Source organism: Anas platyrhynchos, chromosome 23 (genome assembly GCF_047663525.1).
Source record: "Anas platyrhynchos isolate ZD024472 breed Pekin duck chromosome 23, IASCAAS_PekinDuck_T2T, whole genome shotgun sequence".
Lineage (NCBI taxonomy): Eukaryota > Metazoa > Chordata > Aves > Anseriformes > Anatidae > Anas > Anas platyrhynchos.
The window spans coordinates 2797172-2822644 of record NC_092609.1 but is presented as its reverse complement, the minus strand read 5'-3'; the positions used below and the strand labels follow the sequence as shown (position 1 = coordinate 2822644).

At 42.3% G+C, this 25473-nt stretch overlaps 1 long non-coding RNA gene across 2 annotated transcripts; it reads right to left on the bottom strand.

Moving 5' to 3' along the window:
- Window positions 1-1971: 1971 nt before the first annotated feature.
- LOC119713519 (uncharacterized) lies at window positions 1972-19227 on the bottom strand. Of its 2 annotated transcripts, XR_011804744.1 has the most exons (7): window positions 19122-19227; window positions 15553-15665; window positions 14939-15050; window positions 12883-13088; window positions 9728-9914; window positions 3237-3343; window positions 1972-2104 (listed from the first exon to the last, which is right to left on the bottom strand). It is a non-coding gene; the product is annotated as an uncharacterized lncRNA (long non-coding RNA). The 2 variants fall into 2 exon arrangements; XR_005260738.2 differs by lacking the exon at window positions 14939-15050.
- Window positions 19228-25473: the final 6246 nt, after the last annotated feature.

The window sequence follows — 25473 nt, the reverse complement described above, 5'->3', positions numbered from 1 at the left end:
TTGCTATGCACAGAGCTTTTGTAAAGATAGCTTTTTTGTTTACTGTTTTTAATGGTCCTACTTATGGAAGAATATCTTGTTTGTAAAATGAATATGTCTACTTCAGTTTTAAACTTTAAATTATCCTAACAAAAAAATAAAATTTTTGTACTGTAAACAAGGGGGGGAATTATCTTAATTTCAGAGTACTCAACGTGCTTTTTTCTTTATCTTTTCTCATCCCCATGAGTCACTCAGGGCACTGTTACAGCAATGACGCCTTAAGAGAATGTGAATTATACGCTGGGTGACAGGCTCCAAATCAAGTCTCCATGCCTGTCTGTAAGATCTCCCCCCCAGCATTTGGGAGAGCGAAAGCTGGGTTATACCAGGCACACCAAGACAGTAATGGTCTCCTCTGACCTCTTCCTTATTACAGCTAATTTACAAAGCAGGCAGCGTCTTTATGAGAATTTTGTCCTTTTTGGGGTGGGAAGGAACCAAAATGTAGAGTAGCTCTAATTTCTTTTTCAGAAACCTTCCCTTTCTGCTAGTACTTACAGTTAGTCAAAGCATGAATCAAAAGCCAAAGCCTGGAGTGATGGAGAGGAGCCTTTCTGGGCCTGCCTGGGGAACTAGATTTGTGTTTTGGGCCTGCCTTGGCCAGGTCTTCACGCACATCTCTGAGCCATGATGCTGTGCCGCTGACACCCACAAACTAGAAAAAATAAACCACCATCACCACAACAGCAAAACAAACAAAAAAAACCATCGTGGATCAGTTAGATTGTCATGCTAAACCTATTTTAATATCAATATCACACCCAGTTCTTCAAAACATGTGAAACAATTTTTCTTGGTCTCCATTAGGACAAATACAGGCTAGAAATCTACCACCTTCTTAACTCTTAATTCACTAAGCTGAATTCAAGATCAGATTGTTCAGCCTTCCTTTGTAAGACTGCTGCCATGCAAGCAGAAAGAATTTAATGACATTTGCCCTGTTTTCCAAAGACAAGTTATTTGGATAGGCTTTTGCTTGTCCAGCATCCTGAAGGACTGCCTGACCTGACATCAGTGGTGAACCAAAACTCATCTATGCTGCCACTGAAAGTACAGCCAGACTTCACCTAGGAGCAGACAACTACAGCCAGGCATGCCCATGTTGCTCAAAAGCCCTCTGGAAAGCCAGATTGGCTCCCACTCTCCTTTACAGGTCTCTTCTAGATGGCTGTTTTGTCAGAACTTGAATTTCACTTTAATAAATGGTGAAACAATAGCCACTCTCTCAACCACTTACGCAGGGCAGCTAGGGAATTGCCAGACCAGTTAAAATATTTATCTCAGTGACAACACACAGCTGTTGAGGTGCAAAGATCTGAAGCTTTAATCACACCGGGTTATTTAAGTAGGAATGTCTCATTAACTCTGCTTGCAGAACTGGATTAAACAGACAGCTGGTGGCCAGAGGAGAGGGTGCAGACAGAGCAGCCATGACAGAGACAACGTTGAGCAAACATCAGTGTAGATAAGGGGATGCAGGAAACCCAACACTTCCCCCTCCTGAAGTGGAAGGCACCAAAATGCTCTCTTGTGGAGGCAACATAAGGAGGTTGGGGCAGGGAAACCGTATCTGCTGGCCTGCTTCCGTTGTGGTTGTGTGAAGGAATCTCCTGTTTACAACACTAACAGAAAAAGGCACGGGAATGGCAAAACACAAGCATTTCCATTGCCAGTGCCTCTTCCTTTGGTGGCAGGTGGACGGAGCTTGCTATTTGCTTATTAGTCTGTGAGCTTTATGGCACGCCTTCTTGGGGACACATCCCAGCTCATTTTTGTCTATGGTCTCAAATTCAATCCCATGTAGCTGACACTACTCAAGTTTGAATAGAAGTTTTAAAGTCCATCTCTGTAATGAGAAGGTGTAATCCTGACACCATAAAAATCAGTGGGTTCAAACCTACCATATTTGATCCTGGATCAAGGCTCTAATTAGTGCGATTCTGCTCAGAAATGGGGAGTTCTCTTCCCTGGAAAAACACATATTTTGTTTCAATGAGATCACATCTTCTGTTGTAGTTTAAGTTCAAACGATGTCACAGCAGAACACTTTCCTCTTACTGAGCTGAAACAAATCAAAATATGCACGATGAGATTTCCTTTATCCTCCCATCCATTTATTTTCAATAGAGCTGTTCTTTTTAATAGAAAAACTGACTCAGCCAAAGGCATGCCAGCTGATGCCATGAGTTTGCCTCCTCACTGAAATAACTAAATAAATAAATACCGAAGAAAAGGCAGCTTTAAGGTGAGAAAAAACTACCCAGAAGACTTCAGCTACAACACGTCAACCCCAAAATGGACCGGGGAACGTAACTAATTACTTTCCAAGCATCAGGAAAGAGGTGGTCTTAGCCTCAGCACTGATCCCCCATTTAGCTCCTGGGCTTCATACCAAATACCAGTTTGTAAAGGGGTTTCTACACCCAGTGATTGCTGTTGTATATATGCAGTTCACTGCGTAACTTTGTTATTTTCTAATTGCCAACCTTCCTGAGTACTTGAGGAATAGTGAAAAGGGAGGGGAGAGTGGAGCGGGCGAATAAATAGCTAGCACAAGCCAGAGAGATTGTCTATCGGTAATAATAGCATCTCTCCCTGTTTACAAGCTGAAAACTTGACAAGACATGGGCCGGATCCTCAGCTATCATAAAGCTGAGTGAGTGGAGGTGTACCAATTTATGCCATCTATAGAGCTGGCCATATAATTACTTTCCCCTCTGGCCTGCAAAGCAGAAGCACAGCAACAAAATAAATGAAAAAAAATACAAGCATTGGATTTCTTTTATGTTCCTGTTCATCCTAGCACAGCACCCAAAAGTGCACACATCACTTTCATTACTTACACTACAGTGGTGTGCGAGGGTTCAAAATCCATCCCCACCATGGAGGGCGACGTATAAACAAGTAATGAAAACGCTTCCTGACACAAAGAAGTTACCATCGATTTTCAGGTTAACACATTCTGCTTGGATTAGGAGCTGGAAAGCACAGGAGGTGGGACAAGAGAAAGGAATGGCAGCAGTAACTGAAACATCTCCTTCCATATGTTATATACCCCATGTAAGGATGCTTCCTATTTGCATTAAGGTTCTTTACAGCTCCTTGTCAGAGTAAAGGAGCCTCTACACTTATTGTCACATTCCAAAATAACGGTGAGTTTAAATATCAGCTGTGTTGCCAGTTCTCATGCTTACAGTTTTTTCCAATGTTGAAGGTGTTTCTGAAACGTCTAACTTCCAGAGGCAGAGGAACTTGAGCTCCTTACGTAACTCTCTGGCCTGTTAATTTACAGGGGATGATCCTGAAAAACACAATTCAGCTTTTCAGAAAGGCACCCACGAGTAAAAATAAAAATAACCACAATTGTAAAGTCATGATTTTCTAGGAGATCACTCCTAATTTCTAGGACTAATAGAGCCTACAGTACAAAGAAATATTTCCAGTAGCAAGTAGGCTTTTGAGAATGCTTCAAATCCATTCTGAGAACGCCACTAATCTTGATGAGAAATTCAAGCACCCCTACTTTTCTCAGGAATGTTTGGTTTAAGTGGCTGCAGCAATGCACCGCAACAGACTGCCGGTGCTGCAGGACTTGGATGTAGGAGGAGTTATCTCAACACTTCACTGAGATCGTAGGAACTTGATTGAAATTTACCAGCAGGGTCCCTATGACACTGCAATTGCTGTAGTCATTTCTTTGTCTTTAAAATGCCATATAATTGCTAATGTAATTAGTGATGTATACAGAGGGGGCCTGTGCAATTACCAAGTCCTAAGATCAAGTAATTAATGTTCTGTCAACAAAACTGCAACTGTTTCATTAACAACTGTCTGGATTTGAAAACAGATCAACTCAGAACGTTACCCACTTGGCTGAGTTTTGCAATAGCAGCGAATTCAAACCCAAAACCAGCCCAGATCAGCTGGGATTGCGGCGTCCTCCCCCTAGCACTGCCACTCATTTCTCCTCCCAATAAGAGTCCTTCACACTGCCCACAGAGATAGGCAGGCTTTGTAGTCAGCTTCCATGCTGCCAATTGATGTTTCCAGTTTTATGAATGCTCTCTCAAGAATTAAAAACTTGAAAAGGGTTTCAAGGACCTGTAAAAATTTATTAAACATTGTGGGATTTATTTTATTTTATTTTTGGTAATGCTTCCAATTTTGCAGTGCTTTGAATTTGCTTCACATTTCCAAATGTTTCTCTACCACCATGAACACATCTCCTAAAGTAAAGGCAGGAGCTGGGTGTCACCTTGACTTGATGTGTCATTCTCCTTCCTTCACATAGTTGGTGTGCTGTGCAGAGAGGAAACAAAGATGTGCCTTGTCTTTCCTTGCAGCTACTTTCCTTTTGACACGTCCCATCCCCTCAAGTGTTAACCAAAGCACTTTTGTGTCTCTCACCTCCTGATTTCACTGCTCATTTTCACTGGTGAAACCCAAACATTTAAAGACAAGCAGGAGCTGTACTGGTCCATGACTCAGGCCTGTGCAGTGCAATCTTGAGCACCATCTACTGGTCCTTTATCTCCCAGTTTGTTGCTTAGAGAGGGATTAAAGGTCCTCTTCTCCCAGAACACAACACAGACTCAACATCCTCATGCACCAAGGTGCGCTTCAAGCTTAAAATATGGGCACAGCCCTGCAATTTACATACACCACTCACTGAGCAATGGGCTTTAACACCAGCACTGCCTTCAACCCTCAGATGAGTTCTGCACTTCACAGCCTCCTAATTCACCAGATGATGAAGTTTCCATCAGTACTGTACCTGGGAACCAGCTTTCAAACCAGGCCTGCTCTCCCTGAATGCTTTCTCCCGGCACAGCGTACGGTTAACAAGCTAAGTGGTACACAATAGCTGTGGTGGTAGAACGGAATTAAGCAGCAGAAGCAAGAGGGATCAGCGAGGATTTCCGGTGAGATTTGAAACACAAACAAGCATGAGGAACTCTAAAAGTACACAGTTTTTCCTCCCGCTCTGCGCGTGTCATTTTATTACAGGGTAATTAAAGAACACTTTAAAATTGTGATTAATAGGCTTTTCAGCTTCAGAGAAATCAAATCTTTGATGTCAGTTGCTTAAACATTCAGTTTACTTTGCCATTGAGGAATGCAAATAAATAAGGAATGGCAAGAGAAGGTGTTTTTTTTTTCTTCTTTTCATTTTACTTACTATTAGAAAGTTCTCCTTCCTTTCTTCCTTCTTTCCTTCTCTCCTTCTTTCCTTCCTTCCCTCCTTCCTCCAATGAACCCATCTGGGATCTGTACACGAGTGGGGGATGATTTGGTGGCTGGGCTGGTTTCATCTGCCTCTATTCTCCGTCTGCTGCAGTCTGTGGTTTGAATCACAGAGTAGGAAGTCAGCAGCATTAGTACACAATTCCTGCCCTACCCATGTCATCCTTTATCTGCAGGCTTGCCAAGATCCCCTGAATTAAAAGAGAAGAAGAATTTCAGTCTTGAGGGGTCTTGTCTGTAGATCAATGCAGACCACCAAGATGTTAGCCTCTGTACATTGCCAAACCCAAGAACTTTGCCTTGTAGACTTGTCTTGCCCTGTTCAGTGGGAGATGCAGGCATCTGCTCGTACATGCTGCTGGACAGGAGGGCACAGGGTCTTCAGAAAAAAGGCTGCAATTAGGAGGAGCCACCTTTTCAGAGATATGCTATTCCCTTTCATCCCAGTGGCTTGGCCACGAGGCTGAGATTAACCTGAAAACACGGCACGGCTTCAACAAGCCAACATTCACTGGGCTCAGGGCAGACCTTGGTTAGAGGACAGAAAGGGGCAGTACGCACTGAGACCGAGGGATGCAACACAACCAGGAGTGGAGGCAAAGGGCCACAGGCTCATCTCACATGTGCCAGCTCCCCAGCACCTCAAAAACTCCAACATGCTGACCTGCACGAGAGCAGAGCTGCACATGCCTCAAACCACAGCTGATATTCACACCCAGCTGGTGTACAAGGCACTGAACACCTAAATTGTAGCCCTCTGCCAAGCTTTGCAGTGGCTGCCTCCGTGCCATCTGACCATACAGTTTTAAGGTTACTCTACCTAGAAAGCACCAATCCAGCAGCAGCATTTCTAATTTTCTCTTAATTTTAGTTTTCAAAGGAGGTGAAGGAAGCAAAAGCAGAGGGTGCAGATCGTGAGCCAACATCAGGTGGCTTTGCACCATTCCCTGGGGATATTCAACTTCCCTGGACATCACTGAGGGACCGAGCTGCTTGCTCCCTTTCTCTGTAGCAACACCAGCACATCTCAGATGCACGAACCTTAGTTTGCTGCTTAGTTTGAGCCACTGATTAAGCAATGCCCCTCTAGGGTGGTTATTTTTAACTGTGTCTGAATTTACACACGACAGACCTGAGGAAGAAATCAGTTCTCATGTCCCGTATTTGCCCTTTCATTTAAGATCTGGGCTCCACAACCACACAGCACAATCCCTGGCAGCCTGTATCACACACCTTTTGTCCAAAAGATTCTGGAGGTGCCCACTCCTGTAACAGTATTTGCAGCCCACTGGCAGCCTATATGGACAATATTTTTTCTTAAAGAGTAATTGTTACCTTTTCTTTTCTCCCTTTCTCCACTTAGCCTTTCCCTTTACATCCATAACTATGGCTCTGTCTGATGAACATGCCTGACCAGAGATCACTGACATGCCAACACCTGAATGCCTTTGAGGATTTTGCCCCTAAGCGATTTGCCCAAAGCCCATTAAGAGTTCTGGGGGACAAGCAGAGACATAAACCTATGCTTTAGAAGTGACAAAGGTACTTAATGAAAGAAATAAAATTAAAAAGGCAGGTCTCCAGGTTTGATCTGAATGTCTGAATCCATTACACACACACACACAAGCATCACTCTCTTTAAATATTTTTGAAGCATTAGTGGCAGTGATTTTCTTCCTAGTGCTGTTTACGAATCCTGCCTGACACACCCCCTTCCTCCCAAATATTTGTAACCTGTCACACCTATATGCAGATTAAAATTAGGGATGCTTTTCATTCAATCGTTCTTAGAAGAAAAAGGTCGGGGGGAGGACTGGGGGAAAAAAGAGAGCCAGGTTTAATACTCTACAGTAGCACAAACCTCTTGGGCATAAAACATCGTTCAGGTAGACACATCTGGTGAAATGCATCACATCAAATTAGTATCAAGGGTATTGAGATTCTAAGACGACTGGCAGACAATTCCCCTTCTAATGTACTGCTTTTTAGATTGTTGAAGAAACTTGAATCCCAAATCTCCTGTGAAATGAGTGATACTAAACATGCCTGCTCAAATACTGAAAGTGAAGATCAAAGACGCAGTGTCCAAATTGGCTTTGCAAACAAAGCAAGCCCAGAGATCCCCAAGAGAACGTGGTGCTAATTTTATCAGATCTCCTTGACTTCTTCCTCCCAACAGTTTGTCATTTAAGAAAAATAATAATAATGAGAATGCATTTCTCTTTATCTGTCCGAAGCCCTGTTGTAAGACAAACTAATTCATTCCCTTTTAAATACATGCTCTGCAAGTCTCCTAATAATCTTAATCTGGTTTAAATGAAAAAAAAAGAGCGTTTCACCCCCTGAAAGATACCTACATTGAGGCCCCAACCACACAGACACAAACACGCACACACGGCCATGAATATTTCAATACAGCTCGGCCTTTCAGATCAATACAGGCAACTCTCAAGTTCTATTGATTTTTTCAGAGGTTTGGCTCACAAGGGTGATAAAATATTTCTCAAGTTATGAAACCTGAGTTAAGGAGCTTTTGCTGACACTTCAGCATTTACTAGACACATCTCTCTCCCTCCATCTCGATTTATGACTAAGCAATAAGTCTTGGCAAGGCGGGCAATATCATCCCATAGGGCCCACTTAAGGTCAAAAAGAGAAGTCAGGATAATAGGACAGCCCTTAAGGTCCCTAAACTTCTGTTTTCTGAGGTAATCACTTCTTCTTTTCCACATGCCCTCAAAGTCCTTATTCCAACATTCATTAGGCAGTGAAATTCCCTTTCAGTGCACCTCTGTAAGCTGTCAAAAAGAAAGGGACACTAAAGCAGACACCAAATAAAGCAACTCCCTGCTGAGGCAAGGAAGCTAATCGTCTCCATATGGAAAGGAAATATACTTAATTATGTATTTATGCATGTCATTGCAGGCTTATATCTTGTTTCACTTTCATCCACAATGATCCAAACCTATTTAAATATAATGAGTAAACATTTCTGTTTTTACAATAACATAAGCAAATGGTTTCGCAGCGTTTCCCAACCATTTCCTCGCAGAACAAGGCAATTCAGTGTAGTTATTATTATTTGTACTGAAGCAGCACCTAGGGAAGCCAGTCCTGGACCATGACTCCATTGTGCTGAGGTGTTTATAAGCATGAAAAACAGAAGGCAATCACTGGCCCCAAAGAGTTTACAATCAAACTGAAAAGCATCTTCAGTTAAAAGGTGGAATCTGTGGATTCCAGTTCCAATATTCCAGTTATTCCCTTACAAAGTGGGTACCTTTACACAATAATTACAGGTTGGACCTGGTGGATAGCATGTGGGCTAACATACGGGCAGTTTGGGGACCAAGGCTCTGTACTGACCCCTGCCAAGAGAGCTGTTGCCTTCAACAGGCTGATAATGCTCCCTGCTCACGTACCTCAGTTTCCCTTTCTCCTCTTACAGCTGTCCCTTCTGCTTACAGTGCAGATTCCTGGCTGTAGGGCTTGGCTATACCAGCTCCAGGCAAAGGGCTGATCTCAAGGAGAGGGGAATATACACAAGCCATATATCTTACATTAGAGTCTACCCAGGCAACATTAACCTAGTTAAAAGATAATAAACACATTTCAAGTATTAGAACTCTGCTGCTGAAATCAAAAGCACCACCTATTGCTGGAGGTGTCTGAGGACAGGCTGATTAGCGGTGGACGCAAAAATCAGTTTGCATGCACACATGCAGAGATGAGAGCCAAGGCTTAATTCACTTCCCCCCTTTGTTCTGATCCTTGTTAATAGTTCTACACCTATCATGACACCTATCACTGAAGCATCACAAGGCATTTTTGTAAAAAGATGAGTACTTATCATTCCTTGTGAACTGATAGCAGCAGAAGGAATAAAAACGAGGTTAACTGACTTGACCCACGTAAGTGATCCAGTCCATAGCAGCTCTATTGATTCCCCATTGCCTTCTCCAGCTTTCCCTCCATTTTGCATTAGCGCCTTTGTTTGCAGGAATTAGGATTCATCTGTCATCACTTGAAATTTAAAGACCTTTCTCTTGGAACAACCTCATTAAGCAGGACAAGTCCTACAGACTCTCATTACACACCAGTGCCATCTCCTTTGGAGGACACATATCAGTGTTTACCGCGTACAATAGGCAGGGCGTTGCACGAAATGCTCTCATTACCTTCAAATGGGCAATCTGAAATCGCAGAGTTGCACGTTAAGAGATATGAGCAGGATGGTAATTACTAGCTAGTAGACACAGAAGCCATATTACTTTGTCCATGACCCATTTTGCAGCAGTTGAAAATCTTTGTGGACCAGGACATTGCTGTGATGTGGGGCTGAGAGCAAAGGACCAGATGCTGGTCCTGGCCCTCCAGCAGCAGCAGCACGCCCGTTGAGACCCAACCCTCAAGGCTCAGCTCCACCTTTCTTACTACTTACCCTGCTTCAGGACCCGTAGGAATTCTGAATACTTCCATCAACCACAGAAGGCCTCTGGTCTCTGTTTCCTTGGATGAAACAATTTCAGCTGCACACGATTGTCCTCTGCCACGAATACCAGGAGAAGCCAAGGCAGCAGCTCTCTGACATGTGTCTGACCTCTCCCCTAGAGCAAATACACCGCTCCCTGTGAGGACACAAGCATATCTTCAAAGCCTCACTGAACAAATAAAACAATGCAATGATCAGCCATTTATTTTTTTTTAAATCCTCCCTATTGTTGCTTTACACTCTGTGCTGCTTTTTTCTTTTTTTTTTCTTTTTTTTTTCTTTTTTTTTCCAGCTGCAGCAATATGATGGCATGATGGCTTGAAGGACTTTTCTACCACAGCCCCTAAATCCCCTCCCTGATCAGTATGCTGCATGGCTCCTCCATTTAATATGTATTCTCACTTTTGGTGCATTGCCCCCAAGACTTAGCATTTTATATTTTTCTGCATTAAAACTGCATTCTCCATTTACTGGCCTCAGAGTCAAGCCCTTCTAATGGGGGTAGCAGTACTCCTTGCTCAGTACATCCTCTGCTTTTGGAAAAAAATAAGCTGAAATGTATACAGTTCTCATACATACACAAGATAATAATGGGAAGAGAAATTCACAAGAACACCTACATAACTTTAAATCTCAAGAACACCTACATAACTTCAAATCTTAAAGCATGTAATTGCCTTTGAAATATCATGCCTGTTAAGCCTTAATTCAAAAGTACTGAGAAAATAGTTATTATGGTACATCATACTTAAGGGGAAAAAAATAAAAAATTGAGATAATTATTTATCCTAAGACACGGTTTAGTAACTTAACTCCTGGCCTCATCCCTGAAATTATCAGTAAATCTTTTCTGAAATATAAAATAAGTAAATTAATTAATCTTGTTCGAGATACTAAGTTGCTCTTGGGTAGTTTAGGAGTATAATAATATCTCTACTTCTTTGTTTAAAACAAGTTTTATTATTATTTTTTTATTTGGTAGCATCAAGAAGCCTTGAGGACTTTGAGACCAGGGACACACTGTGCTAGCCACCATCCACCATGTGGCAGGAGTCTGTCCCAGCCACCTGTTTGTGACGGAGAAGGTTTGAGGGGGAACAAGAGTGCAAAGGAAAGACCTGGCCAGATTCACAGGCTCAGTGGCCAAGGCCAGGTGGAAGCCACAAGAGCCATTCTCAGAGCTGTACCCTGCAATTAAAAAAGGCAACACAAGGAACAAGCATTTTACTTTCAAAGTGATTCACATAAACAGGATCTGAGTACTTAGGCAAAGACCTGCTGATAGCTATACTCCCCTGGTCTATGCATTGCCTCCAGAAATGATCTGAATTTCATTTAGATATAGCAGTGCACCTAGGAAAGCTCATCTGGAAGACCCTTCCCTGTGGTCCCAGAGAGCCTGGCATGCAAGTCCAGTTCTTCCAAGCTACATTTCTCTGCCTGCTGTGATGGCCTTTGGGACTTTCAGGCAGTAGGAGGCAAAAAGAAACCCACTTCATTTCACTTCTTCAAGCAAAAGCTGTCTTTTCCTGGCTAAAAGGATTCATTATTCCCTCCATTTAAGCACATTTCAAATGGATTCAGCAGCCCAGCTCAGTGCAGGTAAGAGGAGCTCTGCAGCAGCATCCCAGCTTGCCACTTCAGATACATAACGCAGACACGTGCCGCCCAATCCAGACCCTCTGCCTCCCATGGCAGCAATACCTTTGAAGAATTCCAAGTTAGTTAAAGCCTACCTCAAAAGCCCATGTTGGCCATCTCTAATCAAATTACACTTTCCAAGCTGTTCACTTACAAAACCTCCTGAAATGGTTTCTAATATTTTTCCCACAACTGGTGTTAAACCGTAATTGCTTGCTGTATCTTTTTGCCCCTCTTGAATAATGGGTGTTAGATTTGCCACTTTATAGTCCTCAGGAATGTGACCTGTCATTATAAAGCTTCTAAAAATATCAGTTAACACTTCACAACTTTCTCTCCTTTATTTCCTTTAACAGCCATGGATGTACCCTCCCTGGACCAGATACCTGATCTGCCTTTGAGCGTAAAACCTTTCAGCAATAATTTTTGCAGTCATTTGCACACTAACACCTTTAATGTGCCTGGGAATAGAAAGTCAGGTCTTTAACTGATGTAAACTGGCATCACTCCACTGATTTAAGCAGTTACCTCAGTTTACACCAGTTGAGGAGTTTGGTAACAATTTCTATACGTTTACATCATTTAAAAGCCCAAACAAATTTCTCATTATTTAAAAGAAAAGACTGATGCAATTAACTGGAATACTTCATAGAAGACCAGATCATACAGTACAAATAGTTGTTATCAAACAACAGATTTCCACTCTAACTTGAGAACGCCTTTCAGGACATCTCTGAGTTGAGTTCTAGCTGTAACGACCATTACAGCTAATTATCTCCCTGAACTGGGCCCTCACTTCATACGCTCAGGGTCTTATCTTCTAATGGGCCAAGCAAACCCATTTCCACCGGCAGCTACAGGGGAGCAGGGTGTGCACAAGTAAGCTTTTCACCAGCAGCAGCTGAGGAATCTGTACAGGTCTGTACAGATATTCAGCAGCATCTGGCTCTCTGCTTCCCATCTCTAAATCCTTGAAGCACAACGTTGTTTATAGGGCTATAACACATATAACCCTGTTGCTCTAGCCAGCAGTCTCTTTGTAGACTTACCCTCTGACACCCCAAGCCACACTGTCCGACTACAATATTTAGAAGCACATTTCTTGACCAAGGATTGCCCAAGCTCTTTTAAAAAAAGGATGGCAGGCATAAGCAATCCTAGACTTACATTCCTCCTTCCTAGCATAGCCCCCAAGTGGTGCTAGCGCAGCCTCATCTCTTAGTTTAAGCACAGGAATCATACCAACACTCTCGTACAATAAGCCCAAATCTCAAGAGGAAGGGAGGAAGGAGCGAGAGAGTCGGCTATATTCAGCATTGTTGCTAAAACTCCACAGTAGGTTGACCCCATGGCCTTTTCCAACAATCTTTAATACCCAGTGTTACATGATTCCTAACGGCACTTTTTTGGCGCTGGACAGGGCAGAGGTCAAGGTCTGGAATGTCACCAGGGCTGCTACTTACTGAGTAAAGACAATTAGACGATTGTCTAGACAACTGAGCTTTGTGCTGTGTGTGATAAGCATGCAATCAACTCTCTGAGGTGATATAAACAAGCTGCCTCGGCGCTGCATTTTCCTTCTCAGCCTCCTCCTTCCTTTTCTGGGGATCTCTTGTATTCTTCCTCTGTATGTGCCGGTCTCTGCAGCTCTCCTCTGCATCTGGAGGCTCTGGTGGTAGAAACAAGCCAGCTGAGGATATTACAGTTGCAGAACACAGAAAACACTTCAGCCACTGAGACAAAGAGCTAGCTACTGTAATTCTCTAAGCTTAGGGTTTGGTGATTTTATAGATATTATGCATACCATAACATTATTTATTCAAAATAATCAGTAACAGGATAAATTAAGAATTCTTTACCCTAAACTAAAGCCACTCTTGGGCAGACACACGTCTAAGAACTGCGGATTCAGCCACTTAAGAGAAAGGAATTGAAACTGCATTCCTGCAGTTCAGAAAAGTACATTAGAGCACTGAGTTATTACATTTTAAAAAATAACAAACCAAACAAAAACGTACAGCCAAGCCATTGTCCTCTAACATCTCCAGAAAAAATGTTGGTCAAATATGTTTAAGGTGACCGAAACTCCATGTATGACTTGTTGGAGGTAATGAAAAAAGTGCCCGTTTCTGGCCAAACATTCATGTAAAAGATAAATAAGTTTCTGAAAGCATCTTTAAAACAGAAATAAAGAAAGGTGAATGGATGATTTATCCATGGCCCCATGCTGTAAAAATTTGTGCCTGGCCTTCTGATGCCACACAGTCATGTTGCATTCAGATTTAAAGGTAAATTTTATTTTTAAATGATTTTGATTGCCAAAATATATCTGGGGTTAGTTTTTGAAATGCTTCTAATGTTACCATGGTTTATTTTACTGCAAAACATTGATATATTTTACTGCAAAACACTGACAATGACACCTTACAGTCCTGTAACACCTCTGTTTCAATGATCTTAAACCATTTTTTTGTGGCCCTAGTTCACCAACCAATGTAATCACAGAATTAAAACCCCATTGACTCCAGTGGAATGTGCTCAAGTGCTTTGCTGAACTGGGGACTAAACTATTAAAATTTACATGCCTTTAAGGCAGAAATTATCTACCCTGTTTCACAGATGAGAGGAAAATGAGGCTTGCAGAGAAACTCACTTAGACTTACACACTGTGATTCCAGATAGGCCCAGCTCAAACAGAGGGATGCATGAGAAACCCAAACCCACAGGCCAGAGGCAGACCCTGATTTCAAGAGTTTTATATTTTCATCCCTGTGCCACAGAAACCAGACTTGCAGGCATGAGAAGAAACCAAAGCATATGAGAAAGATAAAGCCATCAGCACTGGATACACGTAGTCTTGGAAAATTATCCTAATTGTTCTCTTCCTTCAAAATGGGCACCCAGTTCTAGTTTTAGACCTAGCGAAGTGTCACAGACTCAACATGTAAAACCCAAATCTTGCCTCTGCGTTCACAAAGGGATTTATGGAAATACGAGCCATTTCAGGCTCTGCTAGGGCCTGCAGGAAGCCCCCTGTGGATGTCTGTCTTACCCAGAGCTCTTTTATAGGACCTTCTCAAGCCAAACTTGCAACACACGATGTCCTGGGAATCCTTCCCCCTGCTTTCTAAACGGGACTTCTAAATGGAGGAAATGTGTCTCGGGAGAATCCTTCTTGGGTTTTACACCAGACCCCACCCCCGTGTAAAGGGAGCATGTTTCAGCCCCATGCTGTGCAGATACATCAATAAAGCTCACAGTTCTCTCCCTCACTATCCATTCTCACCACCTTCATTTAAAGAGCTACCAATAACTCGGGACATAACATCCAACTTCACACAGAGTGAACATTAAGCGAGGATAAATTCCCTCTTATATCATCCAAAGGCTGACTACTTACCACTTCACAGAACATGCAGGATGTGTTTTGTTTACCTTTCTCCAATAAGGCACCTGGGCTTTTGTTTTGTTTGTTTTCCTTTGTTTTTATGTGTCTTTTTTTTTTTTTTCTTAACCAACCTTTGTCAGATGAGTTCATCTGAAAATTGCTTGTAAAGCCCTGAGCAGGTTCTGCTGAGTGAAGCCAGGTCTGCATTTACTATTCTCCAAGCTTCCAAGGCACCTCCTTGCACTGTAATCGCGCCATGATAGAGCAATGATATAAAACAGAGGGAAATGAATCAAGGCTGTTAGTATCCAAACTATTAAACGTAAAACTTCTGTTTGTGAGCCTCAGAGGTTTCTTAAAGTGTAAGGGACGTCATCAGTCTAACCATGCTAGGAACTGCGAGTTGTTTAAAGCCTGCTTTAGCACAGTTTCTTGGAGGTGCAGAGCCACTTCAGATAAGTTGTGCCTCGCATGAAGTTAGAAGTTTTATTAAAATTGGGAAAGATCAGCTCACTTAAAACACATCTGTTCAAATATTCTTTGTCGTCTAGACCAATGATAGATTCAGATCCAGAGGAGTCCAACAAATGTGCTTAAAGGCTTGGAAAGACTTCTCAGGGGAGGAGAAATTAAAGAAAGACTGGGGGAAAAGGAAGAGGGCATTTTTCAGAGGCATCTAAGTGACATAAAAGCTTATTTGCTAAATACAGAGAGGAACACAGGAAGAACATAGAGATTTACCCACCTTCCTGATAAAAGCTAGATAAGCTCATTCCCAGACCTGGGCTGCCACAGGGACAGTGCTTCCAGTGCCACACCACTCAGCTGTTACTTCCAAGATTTCAGTGGAACAATAACCTGGAAGACAAAAATAAGCTCCGCTGTCTCCAGTAGAGTTTCAAGATGTGGTGGTCAGCATGATTAAAATATTTTGTAGCTTCTTCGAGGTGACTGTCCACTTGTTTCTGTGCCCAACTAAGGGGCTGAGGAAGAGACACTCCTTGGCTGGTTGTAGTGGTGTGTTAGATGCAGGTTATCCACACAGCCCTACAACAGCTTTTGCTTTGCTGAGATCAGAGAAGTTTAATGCTCTGAGCCTCTCTCTACCATAGCTGGAACAGCCACAGTTCTCTGCAACCTGAACGATCCTGGGTGTCAGAAGATTCACTCAGGGACCATCACTTTGTTCCTAAAGTGCCAGATCTTTGTAAATTCTACTGCATTTAAACAAACAAAAGGTGAATGTTTGCACAACCCGTGCAGACTTCTAGCAACTGGCTACAATAAGGGAAAATCCTAACGGATACTGCTACTTCTGTAACATGCATTAAATCAACTTCCATTGGTAGCAAGTCTCCTGCAGAAAGAGGGCTCTTCCTCCTTCCTTCATATAATTTGACCCCCAGGGCATAAGAGCTTTCTCCTCTGCAGCTCCTGCCCATCAGCGCATCTTCTTTGCATCTCTTTTCCCCTTCAACTCATTCACACTCTCTTCTGAACTCAGCTGGAAGCATCTCTTTTCCCCCTTGCCCATGACTCTTAATTTCTCTCTCCCTTGGCAGTTATTTAACTCATTAACTGAATTAATTTTAACCCTAAAGCGCTTTGGGTGAATAGATTTTATGAAAGATCTGATACAAAATAAAGTCTTGGGGGCTTTCTGCCACTGTAGGTGCACAAAGGAGCCTCAGTGTAGCTGAGAATCAGACCCTTATTTCACGGATCCTACAAGGAATTTAATCGCAGTGCGACTCACAGATTCCATTTAATGACAAAGTCAGTCTTTGATTGATAAAGGTCCCATGCCTCTGACACAGACTAAATAGCCAAGCATCCTGAAGAGTGGAAAAATTATTCTTGGATCTGTATGAAGTAGTCCTCTCCATCATTTCCCACAAACTTGCTTCTTAGCAAAATTCTGTTTCTTTTTCGAATGCTGTTTTATTAGGAAATGTTAAGAGGAGGGTAGAATCCAACACGGTGGTTTTGCCTGTTGCTCTAAGAGGTGGCTGTTGGGCAGGGGAAACAAAACAGAAATTCAACATAGAAATAACATGGAAGTTGCCCTGCAGAATGTTTATTTTACTAGGTGGCTGATGGCTTTGAAAATCAGTGAAGTTTCTTTTTCAGGTCAATTAAACTTTTGTTCAGCAAAATTGCACGGAGACAAGAGTCTAAGAACATGAGGTATTGATTGTAACCTGCTAGCACCCCAAAAGGGGCATTTTCAGCTGGCTATGCAAAAGTGGTTTCTGAGCTTACAATTTTCCACATAAATACTCAGAAAGGGAGGAGGGGACCCTACAGAGGCTCCAGAAGTGTGCTTGGTGCAACCAAGGGGGTTCGGGCCCTTCAGCAACACTTACAAGAAAAGAACAAAAACTGTCCCATAGAAGAGAGTAAAGAATCATGTTCTGTTTCCCACTGTGGCCACTGACTTGCTGAATAGCCTTGAGCAAGTCACTGCCCAAAACATTTTCTTCCCAATGCTTCCTTGCTCAGACTACCAGCTACTTGGGACAGGGTCAAGCTTAAGGCTCTGATGTCCCTGGAGGTAGATAATATGCTGTCAACATAAACTAGCATACAAGCACACAAAGAGATTGGAATGGGTTTTCAAACATAACTAACAGGGAAAGAAGTAGTGGATGGCTACTGTCCTGCCCACTGAAAGGGAAAGCAGTGTCTGTTTGGAAAGCCAACCTGGCACACACATGCCTCATCCCATTTTTATTACAATATGCTTAATATACTTATTTCAGTGTGGTTGAAAATTTCATTGACTTCTGTAGCAGGAGTGCTCTGCTGATGGGCTGGGGAAAAAGGGAAAAAAAGAAAAAAAAAAAAGGAGGTGGTAGAGGAAGAAAAAATGGAACCTGCCTGGGACTGCTGCTAGTTTCTCCATTACAGACACTCACCCACTGTAATCACGGGCACTAAAGAACCTGCTCTGATCTTCTCAGAACAGATGACCTCGCAGCTCTTTCCTCATCTGTAATTTCTAGATTTCAGCTGATTTAAAAGACTGCTAGGAAACAAAATAGTGTTCATAGATCAGTGCCAAAGAGAAGCCCTTGTATCAGGAACACGTCTGTCTGTTTCTGATACATGGAGCAAATTGACCCCAACTACAGCCCTGGACTCGGTGGTCGTTTTCCCTCGGAGCTGTAAATAAGGAGCAGGGCTGAGAAGCTAAGCCAAACTAATTTGGCCAGTTATTATTTGACTGAAAGGTGATACTGAACGTTTAAATGGTTTATCCCCTTCTTGTTAGTGGCATCATTCAATCAGGAGTACTAAGCCTCCAAGTGAACGGATTGCAACTACCGAGGGAATTCCTCCCTCCAACCAGGAAATGTGGGGTTTGTTAGTTCAAACAGCATCTGTAGGAAGCTGGTAAACAACAGCTGAGATGATGAAAGATCACATCAACTCCTTGCTTTGAAGTAAAAGATATTAAAACCACGAGTGTACGAGTTCTTATTATAGTTTAGCCCCCCCGCCTGCTGATCCCCAAGAACCTGGCATGGCTGTTCCTGCTGCATAACAAGCTGTATAATAAAATTCCATAAAAACATCAACGACGCACTTGAAAGTGACATGAAAAAGCGACGGAAGCCTACTTCTGGTGATGCTGCCATTAAAGGCAATTTGTTACTTTATGCCTGGAACGAAATCAAACACTCTGCCAGGCCCAGAGTGACGTTTTTAGTCTCAGAAACTTAAGATATGTTGTCACCTGGACGGGCACTCTATGAATACATAGAATCAGAACCATTAGCATCATTTGTACATGGAGTGTGTGTCAGGTGATTCACAGATGGGAACAGGATGAGGAGTCATGTTTTAATAGCAGACTCCTAAGCTACTAAGTGTGGATTCTCCTGTTTGCAAAGTTGGTTAAGTACCTGTTGATAATCACAGAAGCACACAAATAAGTAAGGTGCAAATTTCCCTTGCACAGTAAAGGGCTGCAGGTTAAATGCCTACAATGCTTTTGAAAAAGCCATGGACACAGCTGCTTCTGGAAGTTCTTTCCAACTCCCTGACACTACCCGAGAGTGCTGAAAATCAGAGCATGTACATCTTACATTTCTGTTACTGTCAGATTCTGTGGCTTTAGTCCACTTCAGCTATGGAGAAAAATCTCCCCACTTACTCCTTACCCAAGATCTGCTTTCTCTGTTCTAAATCCCCTCACAGTTTGGTATTGTCTTTCTTTTTTCTTTCTCTGCTAATAACCTCTCCACCTTGCTTTTCCTCTTACCTAATATGTTCTAATGAGTTTTTCAACCTTAAAAGAATGGTACATACAGAATCCGGTGGATGAGGCACTAGACTGGGACTGCAGAGACTCAGGCTGGAGTTTCAGGTCTCCGGTGGTCCTGCAGTGCAGTCGTTTCTCTCTCTCAGCCATTCCTGTATAAAATAAGGGTAAAAACTTACATCTTCATTTGCAAAATGCTTTGAGATCTCTGCATGAGAAGAACCAAAGAGCAATCATGAATAAGATCAGATAAGAGATGGAGTTTATTCTTAGTCCTAACATGCTGAGTGAAATGTTTTATCTATGCAAATATTTTTCCACAGTAAGTTATTGTCAATAACAGCCTTTCCCCCTCACTTTTTAAAGCCTTGAGCTTTAGAAATTTTAAATTGCCTGGTCAGGAGGCTCTCTAAAACCAATACCCCTGACAATGGGAATTCTCCCAATGCCAACCATCCCTCTCCTGCCTCCTCCTCCCCTAGAAAGGCACCCTAGATCATGTACGTTTGTAACAACACCCTTATATGTTCAGAGTAAAATAAGTACCTACAGTCCAACTTGAACCAGGCAAGTACATATGTCAGAAAGTGTCTAAAAGTTGAAGAAATATTCTGAGGTATTTTGCCATCTAATTCATTTGATTAGGTGCCTTCCAGCACATGTAAATACACTTATTTAGGGTACCATACAGCTTACAGAGACTAACAAAGTGCTTTAGGGTACATCATGTCCTGCTTCTGCAGAAAACGAAGAAATATCCTAGACTTTGACCTTCAAATAAACCCCTCACAAGCAGCTTTATGTCTTTAGTACAGCAATGTCTAGGACTTTAAAATCCTAAAGTTAGCTGATGTTCCCAAATGAAGGAATGCTTACGGACGTGGATCCAGCTACAAACCCACGTCTCAGAGATACCGTGTTCAACCAATACCTTTCAGGTGGGACCTTCTGAAAGTCTTCCTAGCCCTTAAAAATGATGATCAAGCAATGGCAACCCAACCTCAGTGCAGAGCCCCATCTACCCCTGAAACCTTTGGGCAACCACCCTTATAGCAAAAGAGTTCAGACCTGATACAAGCAGGTTCTCCAGAGAATCAGAATGCAGACATCTTGCATGCTTATTGCTGTTTTTTTTTTTTTTTCTTTTTGTTTGTTTGTTTGTTTGTTTGTTTTGTTTGTTTATTTGTTTGTTTTTCATGCAAAATTGTGATGGTAGGTTTCAAACCCCAAGTATGATGTCCCAAGATGGATGGGAGATGCAACCAGACATCACTACCTTCACCTCTGTCCCCTCCCTTTATGGAGGCTGTAAAGTATCACATTCATTTGCCAAATGCCTACGCATAACCATGAGGCAGAGACTGGCAGCAGGTAATGGATTATTAATTGCTGCTGATAGACGTAGCCAGTGGCTTTCCCTTACTTTCCACTTCTGGGTAAAAATCTGCACTTTCCTTGAGCAAACAAAGTGGCTGTGGCATGACCTGCCTTCTTCTACCGACAAACCTGAGCACAAATAGGTCCTGATTTTGCTTGTCAAGCAGTGCCTACCTTTGCTGACAGCATCGAGCATATGTTGCAGGGGTTGAGGAGCAAAGTGAGGCACAAGGAGAGCTTGGCTCTGCATAGTCCTGACCTAAGCACTGTTGTTAGTCTACAAGAACACCTCTTTTTCCAACACAGAGCTGCTGGGTCTGATTCAATCAGCTTTGAAACAGAGAATGTGAAAACAAATCTGTTCAGGTTCTCTCCCTCTTATTACAAGACTTAGCACCTCTGCAGAATGAGCACTGAGAGAAACACACACTCTGCAAATGAATTAATTAGACACCATGAAAGAATATGCAGGCTTGGAGGGGTGTTTCACTGAGCAGTTTCCAAAGTAACAAGTGGTGAAAAAAATTAAATCACATTCCCCAGTGCCCTAAATATGACAGATCAGAACAACCAGGGTAGAGAGAAGCATACATATGTTAGGACTGATACGCTGATCATCATGAATACAGATCGATTTGAAATGATTATACAGTCAGCTGTCAGAACACACTGGTCTTTCATTTACCCCCTTCCCTGCTCTAAAGGTATCTGCCTGCATTACGGGGCTACGAGTAATGCAATAAAAAAAAAATTCAAGTTTCATTTGACTCTTGTTGCACTGTACACCAGAGCTGCACGCTTTACAAGTCTACTAGAGTGAAATAAAAAGTAAGACTTCCTGTATGTCTGCACCACTTCTCAGGTTATGAGGCAGAGAAAAAAAATCGGTAATTGCTTTACATATAAATGTGAAAACAATTTTAGAACTCCCTGGTCCTGTATCAACATGCATGCATTTGTCTTTTACCAGCTCTCAACTGCACATTATCATAACACGTCATGATAAAGGAAAGGGTTATACTCCATGGCTCTGTGTTAACCTGTTTATGTCCAAGCATTTTCAAAATTCCTCTTTTCCCCTTGAGGTATACAAGGGGATGCTGAAGGCTCTGCAGCTTGTTTTATTTTGCGAGGGGTTGCAATTAAAGATCTATGATTATCTCCCCTAGCCTTGCATCCTCTGAAGTCACAGAGTGCAACAGGAGGAAGAACCTAACACATAAGCTAGGGTAGGAACAACTCCAGCCTTCGTCTCAGTGCCTAGGTGCTGCTGGCTGCACTGTATTGCTGGGGTGCTGCAGCAGTGCAGAAAGTATGACAGAGAAAGAGGGAAATGCTGGCACGTGCGTTTCATTAAGTGAATAAAAAGAAAAGCCAAATTCTAGGTGGCAGACAAACATACTTTCACCAAAATAACTGAATGGGCTTTAATTCATTTGTATTGTTATCTCAGTGCTAATCTATCCACATAATCCAGCCCCATATTCTATGGCATCCATCAACAAGAGAACACGCACTCCAGCAAGAAAAAAGAAAATCAATACTATGCAATTAAAAATATTTCTTTTAAGTAGCAGTAACCTGCCTTCTCCTGTGGCAAAGACAGCCAAAAGCTTGCATAGTACATACAGAACAGAAATAAACCCAAGTGGACGTTCTTCTCAAGCATTCATACAGAAACCCTAGGGAGATGAGTGCCACTTGAGGGAGAAACAAAGCACTTACCTCAGTGCGATGCATTGCCAGAAACCATTAAAAAAAAAAAAAAAAAAGCAGAGCACTGTAACTGTTTGCCATGCCTGCTGCATATGGCCCTGCCTTCTAGTTAGATCCACGTAGCTGTAGTTAAAGCGCTTTGAAAGAGGATTGAAACTCAACAGCCATATTAATTAATGCATCGAATAGCGAGCACGTGCGCTGCCAACAGACTGGGGTTGATTCGTGTTATGCAGAGAAGTCCTTGTGACCAGACCTCGTGCAAACCCGCTGCAATTAATGCGGATCTGCAAAAGTCCTTGCATGGGCCCAGGAGCCTGTAGAGTTATTGCGTGGGTTTTGAGGCCAGTCAGTGCCATTGGATCATTTGGCCCAATCTCCAGAACAGCACAGGTTAGAGGATTTCATCAACCACCCCTGCATCGAGCTCTCCAACTTTTGCTTCACTAAAACACATCTTCCAGGAAGAAATATAGCCAAGCCATGAAGAAGACGAAAGATGGGGATTCCAAAAGCCTTTCTCAGAGAAGGGCTAAGGCTAAGCAGCAAACAAACCAACTTGGAAAGGAACAGAATTTGGCTGCAATCTGCACTCTCCAGTCCTAAAACATCACAAAGTTTTTCTGAGCCAACTTAATTTTTTTCAGTTTGAAGGAAGTGAAGAATTACAAAGTAAAATATAGGAGATCACAACAAAAGCATGCACGATATTTGTAATGAGCTGCAGCTTGATATTCTCCTGTCCTTTTGCACTGTTTCATTTCTAAAACCAGTTCACCTTGGATCCCATCACATGAGAACATGGCTGTAGGGGGTACTGAGAAAGAATTTTCAGTGCCATCACCACTATTTGTGCACACTTTAGAGTGATTTTCTTCCCCAAATCCTTACCCCTTCCCACTCTCCTCTCATTCTTTAACTTCTTTAACACTTCTCATCATGCCATATCTAAAATTAAAACAAACACAGAGACAAATTTAAGTACCTGAAGACAGTGATAGACATCTGTCTAGGTTCTGGATCTTTAGTTCTGTGAAGTCACTGGTACTGGATTTAACTACATTTTTTTTTTTTGTATAAAGATCTGAACAGGAATGTATTAAAAGCCTAGCTCAGAAACTGCAAAATGAAGAGTGTTTTACTGCTAAGCAGAGTAGAGGATCAACAAGCAAACTAAGCTGGACTTGAACTTGAAATGTCATAGACAACTTGGATGCCAAAGACGACAGGCTGAACACTGTCCAGAATGCTTACGGCTCTGATTTAGTGCCCACCAAAATCAATTATTGATTGGAGCAGGCGCTGGAAGATGCCTTATGTGAGCTGCCCAAAGGGACATGGGAAGTTCATGGCAGAGCGGAGAACCAGCCCCGATCTCCAGACTTTCATTTTAACCATATGTCCATCTGTCCTTTTAAATTTTTCTGTATTCTTTTTAAAAGCAATTCCCCCCACTTCTGCCCCCCCTACTCCGCTAGGAAGAAGATGGCACTTTAACTCTCCTAGCTGCGCTCTGTCAGCTCTCACTGCCACTTGGGATGTGCTGTCGCTTCCATGGAAACAGAATCATGAATCTTTTTCCCAGGAAATGCCTCCAAACTGCCTTCATTTTGTTTTGTTGTTGTTTCTAGGCAAGTCTGTGTGTGCATGTGCACATATGCATGCCGAGGCTGTAGGACTTTTGCTGCTATTTAATAGAGAAACAACAGTTAGGAAACTGAATTAGGTGTGACATTAATCCAAGTGTAAAACGTTCTCTCCCTTTTCAAAGGGTTTCCCCTCTTCTGACTGGGACTTCTTTGCCAACATTGGTCTTGCAATTTGGATGGCAGGAGAATATTAAAATACTCAGCGATTTATCTGCATCTCTTGTGGTCGAGTCGAGGAAAGACAGGTCTGGAAAGAAGGGGAATGTCTGGCACAGCAAGTCCAGGTAAAACTATGCAGTTCGCTCTAAACTCTCACATTAACATGTGCTTTCCACCACCTTGGTCAGTGCTGGGGATTGGACTGGAACAGAAAACTTGACAGTCTACAGCCTGGGCTGCCACAGCAGCTCCCAGTGCTTGAAGTTGGGAAAGCTCAGCAGCACGTACGGAGTCAAGCCCAGAAGAGGCAATGCAATGCGCACTGACAGTGATTTACAGCCAGGCAGGTCTTCTTACACCTGAGGAGAAATTTAAGAGGAAAGAAGTCCCTAGAAAAGACTGCAGAGCATATCAAGTCACGGCGCTGCAGAGACAACAACCAGCCTCACCATCCCGTACAGGTTTTTCTCCATCACTTTCACTGTGCAAAGCTGCCAGCCCTAAGCCAGGATTTACCAACAGGTTTTGCAGCCTGGCACTCTGTACAGAGTACAGGGCTACGGAAATCTTGAGCTCTGCTCCTCAGAAGTTCATTGCAGAACAAGCCGGACACCACGGGGCACTATTTCTTGCATATGGTCTTAAATTCTGCCTCGTTTATTTTCTGCTTGTTCTCTCGTGGTATACTCTGTACAAGGGAAAAATAGATGCATGTTTTGATGTGTATCCAAACACTGCTATAACACTTCTTTTGTATCTGAAAAATGCATATTCAACTAAAATATCATAAATTTCCCAAAATTTAGTTTCAAAGTATTAAAAAAAATATTTCCTAGAAGTGAACATACTTTGAATTTTCATATTGAAATTATATTTGGTTACTACATTTGCTTCAGTTTCACTTTTAAAGTATGAAAATTTCAAAAAGAGAACTATTTCGTTTTAACCAAATAGCTTAAAAGAAAAATTGACAACATTTTTTTTTTCAGGAAATGAAGCCTCCACTCAAATTCAAAAGTATTTTTTGCTTGAGTTCTGAATTATAGCTAGCCCGTTCTCACCCTTTGTTTTCTCCCTAAAAGATCATTTATTCAAAAACTCTTAGATGTGACCAAGGCACAACAAACAAATATAATTCAAGCACTTTGGCTTATTTTTCCTTTGCTATTCAACAAGAGTGAGGAGACAAGAATAAAACCTTTTTGTTTACTCCTAAAGGGCAGGAAAACAAACTGGTTTGAAAGGGCCAAAGTGTAAAAGGGGGACAAGGCATCCATAACCTCCAGGTCACAGGTCCGAATACCATTTTCCAGGAACATGAGGCACTTGGACTTAAGAAGTGCTCCTGTTATGGCCACCACCAGGAAGCCCAAATTCATTCCAAAACACACGATTTTAGCCTCATGTCAAAATTTGGTGTGACACCAAGTACTCGTAGTCTTGACTCCTGATCCCACACAATTAAGCAGTGCTTTCAGGGAGTCCTCAGAAAACTGGG